The sequence below is a fragment of the Hyaena hyaena genome, unplaced genomic scaffold (genome assembly GCF_003009895.1).
Source record: "Hyaena hyaena isolate Hyena2069 unplaced genomic scaffold, ASM300989v1 scaffold_381, whole genome shotgun sequence".
Taxonomy (NCBI): domain Eukaryota; kingdom Metazoa; phylum Chordata; class Mammalia; order Carnivora; family Hyaenidae; genus Hyaena; species Hyaena hyaena.
In genome coordinates, this window is record NW_024081012.1 from 247,114 (window position 1) to 264,930 (window position 17,817).

Consider the following 17,817-nt stretch of genomic DNA (forward strand, 5'->3'; position numbering starts at 1 on the left):
GATAAGAATAATATGCATGATCAGCATTAGATGGATAAAAAAGTGAAAGGAAACTCAGTCTTTTACCTACAGTCAGAGTAGAGCTTAAAGGCAAACCACCACAGTCTTTGGAACCATCACAAAAAGCCACACTATCCCCCATAAAAATTCTATTTTCAGTTGCTACAATTCATCTCAGTATGTTCTCTTGCCTAAATCATCTCCCCTCCTGGGCACTGTAATTCTTCAAATTTTCATGTTGAATCCCCACCGAACTTTTGACCATGAGCAGCAGGCTAGACAGCAAAGAAGCATGATGGCCACTCAATCACCCACCTGATGGACAGCATGATTTTCTTTGCAAGAGTAAGTGTAGTTCATTTTTGCAAACTGAGAAAATCACATTTTAAATACCTTGTCTACAGGCTATTTGTAGCTAATTTGAGAATCAGCTCATTTCTCTAAAGCTGAAGACTTAAATAACTGTTAAGAGTATCCAGCTAACTTAGAGCACTGATAGATTCTGCCTTATGCAAGCCAGTAATCTATACCCTTGATCATATCTTTTTATTCATCCTACCTCTACCACCTCTCTTAACAAATACACACAATTTATGGAGAAAAAAAAAGAAGAGGCAGTGAGGGAGTAGAAGAATAATGAAGTTATTCCAACAGCTTATCCAAAAAAAGATAACCTGTTATATCTAGGTTGATATTTTCAATGGATATTTTTAAGTCTTTCTCTTACTTGAACTCGTAGTAGCATTAGTTAAGGTTAATCATTCTCTCTTTCTCAAAAGTTCATTTTTCCTTGGCTTTCATGAACAATATACTTGTCTGATCTACCACATCTCCCACCTTTCTGACCCATCCATGTTAATCTGTAGTACTTTTTCCTCTCTTTTTTTTTTTCCAGATTTTACATATTACATTTTTTAGAATTACCTTACAAGATTTAGTCCTAGACACCTACAAATAACCCCATTATCACTTCTTCTTTATCACAATTATTACAACTTATAAATGTACATATGTCCCAAATTTGATGATGAGTTCTGTAAGGTAATATTCATGTCTGCTTGTATTCACCTGAATGATAACTCAGTGCCTGAAATATACATTGTAAACACTCGAGAAATTTTTATAAATGTCTAAAGGAAAGACCTGATTTATTCTGTATATCCTCAAGGTGAATTGTATCACTTTACTTGTTCCATATTACCAGTGTTCTCCCACTTTCCCACATCATAACTTTATTTTAATAGCATCTTTCTTCCAATGTGTCCTCAATGTCTTCAGTAATCTATAAGGGAGCATAACACAAGGTTAAGGAATATGTTTTTTAAAGAAGGCTGTATAGGGGCGCCTGGGTGGCTCAGTCAGTTGAGGGTCTGATTGGGCTCAGGTCATGATCTCATGGTTTGTGTGTTCGAGCCTTGCGCCGGGCTCTGTGCTGACAGCTAGCTCAGAGCCTGGAGCCTGCTTCAGATTCTGTGTCTCCCTCTCTCTCTGACCCTCCCCTACTCATGCTGTCTCTCTCTCTCTCTCTCTCCCAGAAAACGTATAAAAACATTAAAAAAAATAAAAAATAAAGAAAGCTGTATGGTTCCCAAGACTTGTCTCCTTTCCTAGCTTTGAGATAATTGGTAAGCTACTTAATTGCTTTATGTTTTAGTTTCCTTATCTGTAGAAATAAAGATTAGCATTGATTTATAAGGTTATATGAAGGTTAAATAAAACTATCGATTTAAATCCCTTAGAATAGCACATTATACATGCTCAATAAATATTAGCAAATATTCTTAGTCATATTTTTTATGTATTGGAAAATTTGAAGGGATATACAGGGCAACTCTGGGTGCAGATGTTCTATTTTTGAGGAATTGGTTAGTACAAAGAATTTTGTAGTAGACATTTGGAATCTATCCCAAAAATGAACTTATAAAACGTTTTTTTCTTCCCTCAGTAATGATACAGTTTTCAAAAATGTTAAGAGTAATATAGGAAAGAGACACTATGCCAGATCTTTAAGCCCTACTAAGGAGAAAAATAACAAAATACTGGTCAGCAATTTGTCGTTCATATAAATGCTAAAAAGTCTATGCAGATATTTTAAGTTACAGCCTTGCCTTGGGTATCAAACTTACAATAAAAATCACTTATTTGGTTTCTATAAAGAACATGCTTATTCTAGACTTCATTTTAAAAAATATATTCATTTTGATGAGGATTATTACAGTTGCAGAATTTTCTAGCTTACACCAATATGCTTCTGAAAAAAAAAAAAAAACTATTACAAAGTCTTCAGATAACCAGAATAAGAAGTAATTTATGTAACAGTTGAATTGTAATAGAACATGGTATGCACTTTGTATCTTTTTATCTGATAGTTCAGAAAGTTGTTTGCACTTCACAATTATCTTATATTCTTTCTTTTTTGATATATTTTGAATTGGGTTTTATATATAGTTTGTTCTTGCAAAGAATTAGCACTGCAAACCAAAAATAGAGATATATTAAAAAATACTTAATAATTGCCCTGTTCTAAATTTAAATGGCACATAAATCTACTACAGCCATCACTTGGTTGTACAATTTTCCTTTACCTTTTATAGCAGGATTATCGCTGGAAGGCAGCTTCAAGTGTCTTTCCCAGAGGTAGAGACAATATGAGAAATAAGAGTATATCAACACTCACTGACTCTACTGAGGAGATTTCTGTCTCGTCTCAGAGATACTGCTAGGTACCAAAAAAGTTACAGTTTTAAACAAGGTATAGACAACAATGAAAACAATGTTAACAGTGGAAATATTCTCAATGTTATAATATTCCTGTTAATCCACATACATACATACATACGTACACATACATATCAATAATTACAAGTAAATGGATATGAATGGACAATTAGCATATAAAAAGGTAGTCAACTTCATTGTTAAAATATGTTCATAAATTCAGAAAAGAATATAAGTTTAATCTAACATATGAAAATATTTAACAGGATTATAATATTCTGATGGAGATGAAATATGTACTTACAAACTTAGTTCATGTATTTAGTACAACATACTAAAGGACAATTTGACAGTATATTTTCAAAGTTTCCAAATGTGAATATTCTGACCCCCAAATTTTTCATTCTTGGAAATTCATATTGAGTATTTTTGAGGGTAGGAAATATTTGTATAAGAAGGCATTTTTTTTAAAGTTACCAAGGTATAGTTCTCATACACCCCCTCCCACATTTTCCCCTATTATCATCTTCCTTGGTGTAGTACATTTGTTACAATTAATATTGTATTATAATTAATTTTGGTGCATTGTGATTAACTAAATTATAACTAAACTATACTTTATTCAGATGTTCTTAGGTTTTATCTAAAGTCTCTTTTCTTTTCCAAAATCCCTTCCAGGTTACCATATTACATTTAGTCATCATGTCTCCTTAGGCTGTGTCTCTTGACTGTGAGTTTATATGTATGACTGTGAATAATATGTAGCATATTATATGTCTATATCATGATATATATTGACAAGGAAAAAATATCTATATCCAAAAAGATACTTATTCTTATTACAGTCCTATTTTTAAACAATGAAATAAAGTGTGTGAATGAGTATGTGTATATGTGAATGTATTTTTAAAAGTCTGAGATGGAAGAAAAATGTTGAAAATAATTATATCTAGATGTTGGGATTATGGAAGTGATTTTTAATTTTTTATAATATATAATTTTAAATATTTTTGTTTAGATATTTTTCATACTGAATGCACAATAGTTTCATTATTTTTAGTCTTTAAATTTTTTCCATGTTGAATTCTGTTCTTAAGTGCACATCATTATTCACCTTTGACTGCAGTTTTACTTTGCTGTTTTGTAATATATAGTGACAAATTATGAGCTCAGTCCAGTTATCTTTAAATAAATCTTTCCACCCATGGAATACAAAGACCTGCTCTTTGTTACATGTAATGAGCACCATATCCTTTGTGTGCATCCTCAGATGTCATGATGCAAACATCTATGTCTCATTATCATCATTATCATCATCATCATCATCATCATCATCATCTTTATCACCACCATCATCATCATCTCCATTGCAGAGATGAAATTTCTGAGACACTTGGTAAAGGGAAGGGCTGAATTTAAACAAAGACATGCTTGTTCTTAAGTTTCTTGTCTTTTTTTTTTTTAATGTTTTATTTATTTCTAGGAGAGAGAGAGAGAGACAGCGTGAACAGGGGAGGGTCAGAGAGAGAGGGAGTCGCAGACTGAAACAGGCTCCAGGCTCTGAGCTGGCAGTCAGCACAGAGCCCGACGCGGGGCTCGAACCCATGAACCATGAGATCATGACCTAAGCGAAAGTCGGACGCTTAACCGACTAAGCCACGCAGGCGCCCCCTTTTTTTTTTTTTTTTTTTTTTAACATTTATTTAGTTTTGAGAGACAGAGATAGAGCATGAGCAGGGCAGGGGCAGAGAGACAGAAGAAGATACAGAATCCAAAGCAGGCTTCAGGCTCTGAGCACACACCCCAAGACAGAGCTTGAACTCATGATCCCTGAGATCATGACCAACTGAGTCACCCAGGCAGCCCAAGCAAGGACATATTTAAGTCCAAAGTTCATGTTCTTAGTCATTATGCTACATATGGGAACTCTTGCTTCTGTGTTACTGCCTACACTCACCTTTTTAATACTACCTGTTTGCTTTTACATCCTCTCTGTCTCGGTTCAATACCTTATCTTTACACCTTAAGAAAACAAAATTCTCCTCGAGTCCTCTCTTATTTAATAACTTATCCAAATGAGTCATCATTATTTTTCTCCCTTAAATTTCTAAAGTATTCAGAAGATTATGCACTGCCTTCTGTTTCCACATGCCTATAGCTATGACTTGGGTAATATCTCTTACAAACTTGGGCAATATCAGGCCCACATTATTATAAGTTATATTCATAAAAGCATGGTCTGTTGCATTGGTATGCTGTATTTGTGATGCACATAGATTTTTTCATTAGCTTTTAATATTAATTCCATAGAAAGGGAAAATATAACCCTTACCCCTTTGAGAAGGACAAACATAATTTTAAAAAATGAGATCCCCTTCAAGAAAGAATTCTATTTTAATTAAAGGCTAAGTATGAAGTAATCACTCATTCTTTTTGTTTGACCAGGTTTAATAAATTGTCTGTGCACCTGAATATTTTAAATACATTATGATCACACACCTTGAAATCTGGTGCAGTTGTGCCAAGACCAAAAGTCTTAAATGAGGTTGCATTCTATAGTATTTTGCTGTATTTCAGTGGTTTTTTTTGCATCTATGGTTTTTCTGACAACTGAGTCCTTAGGAGGCATGTATCTCATTAATATTTAAGGATCCTGTATTCATCTTATTCCTTTGTAAATATAACTTTTAAATTTAAGTTTTAATGTTTTTCAGTTGTTGTAATATATGTTTTAGGTTAATTGCATAAAGTCATAAAACATGGCTACTGTAGGAAATCATTAAACATCAAAAAATGAAAACTGTTAATTATTTAAGATGTAAATGAGTTCAAAGGGAAATAGCTAGCTTCTTATTTTAAGCTTTCTGCTCTTTGGATCCCCCTGCCACCCCATCACAATAGCTCAACATTACATAATTCACAAATTACATAACACAAAACTCAGTATTATATCTAATTTTGAGATATTTATTCATTTTTTCCTGTAAATATTATCAGAATCTTGTATTAATGCAAATGCTACCCACTATGATGGATTTGCTATAATTTTTCAGGAGACTGGAGGTACTATTACTTAACTTTTCATATCATTGATTTACTGTTGATAATAAATATGGTTTGATCCTCTCAACCAGTCACCATCCTTAGATTATGTTTTTGGTGTAGGCATATGACCAAATACATCTTCTTTGTGGAGATAGTCTTTGAAAAGTGCTTAATTACTGTGAACAATAAAGGTAACAAGCAAGGTTTGAATTGATCCCACTTAAAGTTTTTGTCAGTTAAGGAAATCTACATGTGTATTAAATTTGGTAATGGAATATTTATGAATTATGCTCAATTTAGTATAGTTTAACAACACCCAAACAAAACAACCCCCCCAACACAAGCTATGAAGTCCTTTAGAACAAATGTATGATAACACTGAAATTATAACAATTATCCCTTCAAATTGTCCCCCCAAAATGGCAGAATCCAACCTGGTGGAGACAAGAAGCAGCATAGTTGCATAGTTAACATTATATAGAAAGCATGACAATAAGTAAGTTGCAAACTGGTAAGAGGAACAGATGGGAAGGCATTGAGCCAACCAGTGTCAAACAATACACTACTGTCATTCAGAGATAAGAATTTTGACATTCATCTCATTTAATAATCATGACAATTAAGAGAGGTAACGGCTGTTTCCTTTATCATACAAATGAGAAAACTGAGGCCAAAGGTCATTCTGTGTAAAGAAACAGGTCAAAGGAAAAGAGACCTAGGCAGATTTCATTGAGAACAAAGAAAAAGGACCTCTTAGACAAAGATTTCTAAATTTTGGGGGGAAAATAGTAGCTTTTGTTTTATTTTTAAATTTTTATTTATTAGCAAATGTAAGAGACTTTATCATCAGAAACTTACATAGATAGAAATCAGAAATTACTAGGGGAAAACAGTTCTTCCAAGGGAGAAAAATCACAAGCCTCTATAAAATCTCATATGATTCTGCCTCCAGTCTTAAGACCATATGTGGCCACAAGATGTTTAAAAACAAATGAATCACATCGAGTAAGAAGTCTCATTGGTTACAGTATTTTTAATGCTCCAAACCATGTCACTTTGGGCCCCTTCCCCCTTACCCACTGTCACATAATTATTCTACTGAAGTTGTTGTATTTGTGCTGTTACTTCGGGGAATGAAAATAAATGAAGTGGAAAGGCATTGATGGCTCTGGTTAGTGAAGAGGTCAGATGAACTCCTGGCTCTGCACTTTCTTTGTAGCTACAGAAGGCAATGGTTTCAATGATAAAAAGATCTGCACCATAGGAAGTGAAAAAGTTGGTTTTGGGTGGGCTATGGGGCCAGAAAGAAATATAATTCTTTTCATCATTTATGTACAAATGATCTTATTGTTAATAATTATAATCAGGAGATCTAAAGAAAGAATGATAGGTCTGGCTAAGACAAACATTTCCCTAAAGTATGTGTAATTTTAAAAGAATTACTATGTTTAGGGATTGCCAGATTTAGCAAATAAAACTGCAAGATGCCCAGCTAAATTAGAATTGCAGATAAACAATGAATGATTTTTTAAGTATGTCAAAAATATTTCATGGTACATACTTATATTTTAAAAATTATTTATTGTTTCTCTGAAATTCATATCATCTATGGATTCTATATTTTGTCAACCCTACTAGAAAATGTATCGACTAGAAGACATTTGGGGAATATGGAAAATAAGATGATGGTTCAATAACACTTCAGGAAGAAGAATGGATATATCAAAATAAAAATCAAATATATTAGCCCATGAGTTAACATTTTTCTAGGCTGAAGCACATAAGATATGAAAAAAAAAAAAATGACAGTTCCCTGAAATAAGAGCGAGGTGGCTACTCCCTTTCCAGTTGTGGAGGTAAATGCAGTGCTTTCCATAAATGATGTCGCTTTACTTGCTGAAGATACAAAGGCTCACATATCACATTCATTGCATCTCCTGGGTTTTCTAATCTTTATTACTAAGAGGAATTGGCTGATATTTATTTAGTTTTGACTGCAGATTTAATTTTGATCAGTGTTTTTATGTATGCATAAGCTTTGTTTAGAAGGACTTCTAGGACTTAGAAACTAAATACGATTCTTGATTTTCTGTATATGGCTGTGCCATTTACACTTTGTAATGTTGACAGATGAGAAAATGAAAAAAAGGGGCAAGTCTTTGAAAAACCCAATAAACCTAGTGGCTTTAGACATTTAAGTTTATAAGAATGGGATTCAAGGGGCGCCTGGGTGGCTTATTCAGTTAAGTGTCCGACTTTCGCTTAGGTCATGATCTCGCGGTTCGTGGTTTCGAGCCCCGTGTCGGGCTCTGTGCTGACTGCCAGCTCAAAGCCTGGAGCCTATTTCAGAGTCTGTATCTCCCTCTCTCTCTGACCCTCCACTGCTCACACTGTCTCTCTCTCTCTCTCTCCTAGAAATAAATAAAAATATTTTTTAAAAAACTTTTAAAAAATGGGATTCAAAATATCACCCCAGCTAAAGATGAAATGATAAGGGCTATCCAGCCTTATGGTTATGAACATACACTTATTTGCTAAATTTAAGACCAACACACTGCCCTCACCCCCACTTTGTCTTTGGTAAATTGGTAGGCAGGATAGAAATGCCAAACCTCAGTACATACAGTCCATGGCATTCATAGGTTTCTCTGAAACATTAGAAAGTGCATATATGAGAGAGGCAGGACACAAAGGTGACTTGTTACAACAATCTATACAGAAAACTGGGACTTCTTGCCTAAGAAATTGACAAAGTTCTGCAGTTGGTCTGGAGAATGAAGTGCTAAACTGGAACAAAGTTTCCCTCGATCCCTAGCCACATGTATTAATTGTGTGCCCTCTAGCAAGAGTCTCAGAAGATTTCTGTGTTTCAGTTTGAGATTTTCAGGGTTCAGTCATCGTCTGCTCTATTTTTAAGGTACACTTTTACTTATAAATTGTATTAATGCTTGATTATTATGTTAAAAGCTACAGAAAAAAACCATGCCGAGTTTCTCTCATTGTAAGCAAAGGTTGAAAATGTTTTACCTTGTAAATATTGTTTCCCCTTGTGGACTTCATATTTATATATAGATACAGATAAATGGATACACATGTATATATTAAGTTCTGAATTTTATGTATGTATATCTAACATAATTGTACATATACATATTTATTTTCATATGATTTTGCAGAATTTCTAAGAAGCTGCAGGCCATAATTCCATCTTGGAAATATACTCCCCTTTGGAGGATCCAGAATGCACATTTGTGAATTTGTCACACTTTGGTCACATTTTTGTTTGCCTCATTTGGTTGGTGTTTGCCTCATAAACTGCAAGTCACTAGCAAGAGCATGAGGCTTTCCCTGGGCGCTGTAGGTGCTCAATGAATAATTAATCATCAAATGAAGCTGCAGCAGTTACTAGGAGGTTAGCCACCAGGCATCAACTGCTGTTGTGTGCTGGCTTGAGAGAAAAGTAACTGACTGACATGAAATCAGGTAATTCCTAATTCAGTTAGGACCTTCTTTAAAAAAAAAAAAAAAGATTTGCAGCTGGAGTCATTCAATAATAATAATGATAAAGAGAATGAGGAAAAAAATGGAATCTCAGCATTTTTTCAACTTTCCTATAAGTGAGTTGATAAAAAGCCATCTACTGTGATTCATAAATGCATTTCCAGACTTCATCGTTTTTTCAACTTCCCTGATGCTCTTTTGGCAGTTTTATTCTTTTTTCCCCCAATTGTAGCACCTTACTATGCTGTAGCAGTTTTGAGTTACTGTGTCTTCCTGAGACATTGATAATTTCCACCTCATGCAGTGTAGTGCTCGCAACTAGGAAAGAAAAATTGTGATGTGTCATCATCTTGTCTTTAAGAGATTTCATTTGCAAAGTTATCTTAGTGCATACTTTACTATGATATCAAGTTAGACAACTTGAATACCACATTACAACCTGGTAAATCCTAACATGTTCTAAATTACTAGCAAAGAAATCAAATAAAGGCTACATGAGTTTGCGAGTCTGTGGGTATGTTGGGGAGAAAGGAGAAGGCAGAAAACATAAAGGTCTAATACAGCTTAGAAATTGTGTTCCTTGAATAAAATTGGCATAACTCTGTTGAAACATTAAAATGCACTGGAGATACAAAAAGGCCAGACAAAGGAAGACTGAAATAAGATAAACTCTTTATCACATAACCAGAAAAAAATGAGGCTGAGATATTGTTAAAAGTATATTGAAGAGTTGTCTGAAATTTTTATCACCCTAAAACCTATGATTCCTTTGAGTCTCTGGTCATCAATTGGTCAATTGTAGGAGTCACGTTATGTCACCTGATTTTCTGTCTTCCAATCAAGTAGATCTTCATTTCCAATTAGGATAATCAAAGCAAAATCTGTATGAATTGTTCAAAATTGTCTTCTTTAATACTTCTTCTTGCTCACCCCCTTCCAATGGACTCACCCTGAACATTTTTTTTTAATGTTTACTGGTCTGAGGTGTCTTTTGTATGGGAAGCCCAAAGGCAAGACCCTGGCTTCAGGATCTGTTTTGACCCTCTGAGTGGGCTGGCTGCTCCATTCTCTATAAACTCTGGGTCTCAATCAAACATTTTTCATCTATTACTCTATTTCTGTCGCTCTCTTTGCTCACAGTCTAGGTTAATATACATATAAATGCTTGACTGTGAGATTTCACATTCATTTATTTAGTTAAACTCAAAACTTTGTCAGTAATTTGAAAACTGGTTCTTCATTATCCCCTATTATCCAAAGCATTAACCGAACCCGAGAGGTAGCTGTGGAAATGATGAGGTATGCAAGGATTTTTTCATAGAAGTAATTTGTAAGAGCATCGGTACCTCCTTCTCTCTCTTAACAATTATCTGTCTTAAGAGAAACTTAAAAGTCACACATTATTTTCCTTGAGTAAATGCTAGAAAATACTATTATACAATTTAGTGTATCGTCATATATTTAAGTATAAAATAAACAGCTTACTGAACTGAGGGCTTAGAAGAGGTGACTCCAACTTCTCTTTTTTTTTTCTTTACAAATAGTTTATTGTCCAGTTGGTTTCCATATAATGCCCAGTGCTCATCCCCACAAGTGCCCTCCTCCATGCCCATCTCCCTCCTTCCCCCCACATCCATCAGTCCTCAGTTTGTTTCTCAGCATTAAAGAGTCTCTCATGATTTGCCTATCTCCCTTTCCCCCACCATTTCCCCCCTTCTTCTCCTCCATGTTCCTCCGTTAAGTTCCTCCTAATCCTCCTATATGTGCAAACATATGATATTTGTCCTTCTCTGCCTGACTTATTTCGCTCAGCATAACACCCTCAAGGTCCATCCATGTTGCTACACATGGCCAGATTTCATTCTTTCTCATTGCCATGTAGTATTCCATGGTATAGATAAACCACATCTTCTTGATCCATTCATCTGTTGATGGACACTTAGGCTCTTTCCATGTTTTAGCTATTGTGGAGAGTGCTGCTATGAACATTGGGGTACATGTGCTCCTATGCCTCAGCATTTCTGTATCCCTTGGGTAAATTCCTAGCAGTGCTATTGCTGGGTCATAGGGGAGTTCTATTGTTAGTTTCCTGAGGAACCTCCACACTGTTTTCCAGAGGGGCTGTACCAGTTTACATTCCCACCAACAGTGTAGGAGGGTGCCCGTTTCTCCACATCCTCGCCAGCATCTAGAGTTCTCTGATTTGCTCATTTTAGCCACTCTGACTGGCGTGAGGTGGTATCTCAGTGTGGTTTTGATTTGTATTTCCCTGATGAGGAGGGATGCTGAGCATCGTTTCATGTGTCTGTTGGCCATCTGGATGTCCTCTTTGGAGAAGTGTCTGTTCATGTCTTCTGCCCATTTCTTCACTGGGTTGTTTGTTTTTCGGGCGTGTAGTTTGGTGAGTTCCTTATAGATTCTGGATATTAACCCTTTATCTGATATGTCATTTGCAACTATCTTTTCCCATTCCGTTGGTTGCCTATTAATTTTCTGGGTTGTTTCCTTGGCTGTGCAGAAGCTTTTAATCTTGATGAGGTCCCAACAGTTTATTTTTGCTCTTGATTCCCTTGCTTTTGGGGATGTGTCAAGTAAGAAGTTGCTGCGGTGGAGGTCAAGGAGGTTGTTTCCTGCTTTCTCCTCTAGGGTGTTGATAGTTTCCTGTCTCACGTTCAGGTCCTTTATCCATTTTGAGTTGATTTTTGTGCATGGTGTGAGAAAATGATCTAGTTTCATTCTTCTGCATGTTGCTGTCCAGTTCTCCCAACACCATCTGTTAAAAAGGCTGTCTTTTTTCCATTGGATATTCTTTCCTGCTTTGTCAAAGATCAGTTGGCTGTATACTTTTGGGTCCACTTCTGAGTTCTCAATTCTGTTCCATTGGTCTATGTGTCTGTTTTTGTGCCAATACCATACTGTCTTGAGGATGACAGCTTTGTAGTAGAGGCTGAAGTCTGGGATGGTGATACCTCCCGTTTTGGTTTTATTTTTCAGTATTACTTTGGCTATTCGGGGTCTTTTGTGGTTCCATACAAATTTTTGGATAGTTTGTTCTAGTTTTGAGAAGTATGCTGGTGCAATTTTGATTGGAATTGCATTGAATGTGTAGAGTGCTTTAGGTAGTAATGACATCTTAACTATATTTATTCTTCCTATCCATGAGCATGGAATGTTTTTCCATTTCTTTGTGTCTTCTTCAATTTCCTTCATAAGTTTTCTATAGTTTTCATCATACAGATCTCTTGTATCCTTGGTTAGGTTTATTCCGAGGTATTTTATGGTTTTTTGTGCAATTGTGAATGGGATCAGTTTCTTGATTTCTCTTTCTGTTGCTTCATTATTGGTGTATAAAAATGCAACCGATTTCTGTACGTTGATTTTGTACCCTGCAACTTGGCTGAATTCTTGGATCAGTTCTAGTAGGCTTCTGGTGGAGTCTGTCGGGTTTTCTATGTAGAGTATCATGTCATCTGCGAAGAGTGAAAGTTTGACTTCCTCTTTGCCAATTCTGATGCCTTTGATTTCCTTTTGTTGTCTGATGGCTGATGCTAGGACTTCCAGCACTATGTTAAACAACAGTGGTGAGAGTGGACATCCCTGTCGTGTTCCTGATCTCAGGGGGAAAGCTCTCAGTTTTTCCCCGTTGAGGATGATGTTAGCTGAAGGCTTCTCATAGATGGCTTTGATGATGTTTAAGTAGGTTCCTTCTATCCCAACTTTCTCGAGAGTCTTTATTAAGAAGGGATGCTGTATTTTGTCAAATGCTTTTTCTGCATCTATTGACAGGATCATATGGTTTTTATCTTTTCTTTTATTGATATGATGGATCACATTGATTGATTTGCGAATGTTGAACCAGCCCTGTAACCCAGGAATGAATCCCACTTGATCTTGGTGGATGATTCTTTTGATATGCTGCTGGATTCGATTTGCAAGGATCTTGTTGAGAATTTTTGCATCCGTATTCATCAAGGATATTGGCCTATAGTTCTCTTTTTTTGTTGGATCTCTGTCTGGCTTGGGAATCAGAGTGATGCTGGCTTCATAAAATGAGTCCGGGAGTTTTCCTTCGACTTCTATTTTTTGGAATAGCTTGAGAAGAATTGGGATTAATTCTGTTTTAAATGTCTGGTAGAATTCCCCAGGGAAACCATCAGGTCCAGGGCTCTTATTTGTTGGGAGATTTTTGATCACTGATTCGATTTCTTCACTCGTTATGGGTCTGTTCAGGTTTTCTATTTCTTCCCGTGTGAATTTTGGTAGTGAGTGTGTGTTTAGGAATTTGTCCATTTCTTCTAAGTTGTCCAATTTGTTGGCATATAATTTTTCATAGTATTCCCTGATAATTGCTTGTATTTCTGAGGGGTTGGTTGTAATAAGTCCATTTTCATTCATAATTTTGTCTATTTGGGTGCTCTCTCTTTTCTTTTTGATAAGCCTGGCTAGAGGTTTGTCAATTTTGTTTACTTTTTCAAAAAACCAACTCTTGGTTTCATTGATCTGTTCAATTGTTTCTTTGGTCTCTATGTTGTTTATTTCTGCTCTAATTTTTACTATTTCTCTTCTTCTACTGGGTTTAGGGCGTTCTTGTTGCTCTACCTCTAGTTCCTTTAGGTGAGCTGTTAGATTTTGGACTTGCACTTTTTCTAATCTCTTGAAATAGGCCTGGAGAGGAATATACTTTCCTCTTAGGACTGCCTTTGCCACATCCCATAGATTTTGGATTGTTATGTTTTCATTTTCATTTGTTTCCAAATATTTTTTTAATTTTGTCTCTAATTGCCTGATTTGCCCATTCATTCTTTAGTAGGGTGTTCTTTAACCTCCACGTTTTTGAAGGTTTTCCAGACTTCTTCCTGTGATTGATTTCAAGTTTCAAAGCATTATGATCTGACAGTGTGCATGGTATGATCTCAATTCTTTTATATTTATTGAGGGCTGCTTTATGTCCCAATATGTGATCTATCTTGGAGAATGTACCATGCGCTCTTGAGAAGAAAGTAAATTCCCTGGCCTCAGGATGTAAAGTTCTAAATATATCCGTCAGATCCATCTGGTCCAATGTGTCTTTCAAGTCCATTATTTCTTTAGTGATTTTCTGTCTGGTTGACCTATCCATTGCTGTAAGTGGAGTATTAAAGTCCCCTGCTATTAGCACATTCTTATCTATTCAACTTCTCTTTTTTAAAGGCTTTGTTGAGATACAATTTAGTATAAAATTCACATAGTTAAAGTGTATGTTTAACCCAAGGATTTTTAATATATTCACAGAGCTGTAACCACCACCACAATCAATCTAGAACATTTTCATCAACTCAAAAAGAAACCCAGTACTCTTTAGCAATCATATTTCAACTCTGCCCATCTCCAACCCTACACCTAGACAGCCACTAATCTTTCTGACTACCTTTGCCTATTCTGAGCATTTCAAACCTTTGTGATTATCCAACCCATCTTTTTTCTTACTGGCTCCCAGTGTTGACAGTGGGATAATTCCTATTACTGTTCAAGAGTTGAGGATCACAGTCAGCACCTGGAGGAGAGCTAATGGTTTGTTTGGTTTTTTGGGTTGTTGTTTTTTTTTTTTTTTTTTTTTTTTTTGTCTCCTTACCTCTGTGCTGGGTCTTGGTGCCATTTTTGGGCTGGGAGCTTGCTCTTGTGTCCATGAATAGTCTTTTTTGTTTGTTGTTGTCTTGTAAGACTTGTGAAAGCAAAGTCTATTGATTGCTAGAGCCAGATGACCTAGAAGCCTGTCCCTTGGGTGGCATCCACAAAAGCTGTGCTGTGGGTACACGCCCCTTCTAGGGAGATATTAGCTATTTGGAGTGGCCTTGAATGAGAAGGCAAAAATAATGTCTGCCGGCTTCCCTGGTCTCCAGGGATGATCACAATTAGCTCCTAGATGTGTTCTAAGTTAGAAGCCTGACCCTCAGACAGCAGCTTTTAAAATGTGTAAATAGTCCTTTTTCAGGGAAAGACTGGGAGATGGGATTTTGCTTGCTCTCTCTGTGCTGATCCCTTGGAGGATAGCCCCAGTGTCTTTGTGAGCCCATTAAGAACTACTTCTTTTGTTTTCCATAGTTTGTGGTTCTCTGGATGTAAGTTCTGTTGGCTTTAAGAGCTAGATGTTTGGGAGGGGAGACATTTCTTAGGTGGAAGTCTCAAAAGTTGGAATTTTAGATGTGGGGTGCAAACCTTCACTCAGAGTGAAGGTGGGAGTTATGAGTTCCTGCCTGATTGAAGAGTGAAGGGATATTGTCTCTAACTGTAACCCCTAATTATGAAGTACCATGATCATATACATTCCAATTATGAACATCTTATATATGCTGTTTTGTAGAATTAAAGAAAGAAAAAGCTTTATTGAGGGTCATCTGGCTGGCTCAGTCAGTGGAGCATAAAACTCTTGATCTCAGGATCATGAGTTTGAGTCCCACGTAAGGTGTAGAGATTACTTTAAAAACTAAAATCTTTTTTAAAAAGCAACTTTATTTGAACTTCTTATATCAAAACGTTACTGAAAATATAAATTAAAACCACAGACTAAAAAACTGAAGTGTATGTTTAAAAACAATACAAAAAAAAAATCAAAGGAGTTTAGTGAAGTATTAAATTGGGAGAAATTAAAATGATGAATAAATGGCCAAGGTTATCATTCTTCCTATTAGAATGAGAGCATTGACATTGACTTTTGAAGAGTAGATGAAGATTAATTTATACTAGTGTCAAATGAAGCTATAGTAGTCTGAGAGTACAAAATGAGTGTTTTTGCAATATCAGAAAATTTAAGGGCATTTTTTCCCTCTTATGCAAAAGAGTTAGAACTAAGGAAAAGCTTCCCTACCAGATATTTGTTTCTCCCAGAAGCTTATTGTATATGTTTCCTGGATTACTTAAAAACCATTGCTGCATAGCAGGGAACTGATCCTGGTGCCAAATCCATTCTAATGCCTGTTTTTGTAAATAAAGTTGTGTTGGAACACAACTATACCCATTTTGATATTTGTCTGTGGTGTTAAATATTTGAGACAGAGACTGTATAGCCCACAAAGCCTATTTATTCTCTGCTTTTTTTTTTCACTTTACTTTTGAGTGAGAGAGAGAGTAAGACTAGGGGAGAGGCAGAGAGAGAGGGAGACAGAGAACCCCAAGTAGGCTCAGTGCTGTCAGTGCAGAGCCCTATGTGGGACTCCAACTCATGAACCTGAGATCATGACCTGAGCTGAAACCAAGAGTCCACCACTCAACTGACTGAGCCACCCAGGTGCCCCTATTCTCTGGCCTTATACAGAAAGTTTGTCAATGTCTGTTATACAGTAAACTTTTTAAAGTTAGTTCATATCACTATCTTTAAAATTGGATAATTAGGTTTCATCATCTCAATAAATTTAATTGTATGCATGTTAGCATAGAAATGATGAAGGTAAGGAAGGAAAAGAAATAAAACCTTTATTGCTTTGGGACACTGCTGCTAATGACTAATTTCAGGTTTACAATTACAAATCTCTGCAACACTCCACCAGACATGGTCTGCATTGAAATAAGGATACTGCAGTTAGATCAATCTGGAATTATTTTCACTGAAACTTTAGGATTTGGCCCCAGAAATGAATATGATGAGAACAAAGGCTCTGCCTACAAAAATTGTTTCTGTTTAATGCCATGCCAGACACTCACCCTGAGTTTTGGCCATTCTCTATCTCTATGTGTGTGTGTCTGTGTGTCTGTGTGTGTCTGTGTTTTACTCTCTGCCTTTCTCTTCCTTTCAGTCTCTGCTTCAGTCTCTCTTATTTTTTTGTGCATGTCTTCATTGGAAGATCTGCGTCTGGTTCTCCCAATCTCTTTGTGCCCTTTCTCTTCCTCTCCATTCTTCTATTTCTCGTCGTCCTCTTCTTGATTCCCTAATTCACAAAAGCCACACAAATTCAATAGCTGTGGCTTTGTTTCTACATTGTAACTTTCAATATTTTATTAGAAAACCAAATTGAAAGCTGCCTAATGATCCCAGGAGAGGACTCTCACAATTTAACATAACCTCTAAACAACATTTGAGAGGAAATTTCAGAGGGCCACAGTGGAGTGGATATTGCACAGCCACTGGTGCAGGGGCAGTTTAAAGTAATATGCATTTTGGTTCCTCCTCTTTGCTTTTAGCACAACCATGGGGTCCTGCAGACATTTGCTCCCGGTACTGCTGGCTTCTCACTTTCATTTTTATTAAAAAACTAACAAGGAGCATTAAGCAGCTCCCTGTTTAATTTCCCATAGAAAAGCAATAGTTTCGAGCAGCCCACTGGTGGAGGGATATTTAAATGCAAAATGCACAGCTGTGCCAAATGTATGCACCAGAGCAAAAAGGGTTTTTTAATATGACAGGTTAATACCATGGATTTTTATTTCATTTGCCACTGAAACAGCTAATCAGAGAGAATTGGACCAGTGGAAGCAGAGGTGAAATTGGGTAGTTGTTAAGAGACAAAGCATATTGCTTGTCAACCTCGTATGATTTTAATATTACGCTACTGGAGTGCTGCAGAATTGACCAAAAGTTAC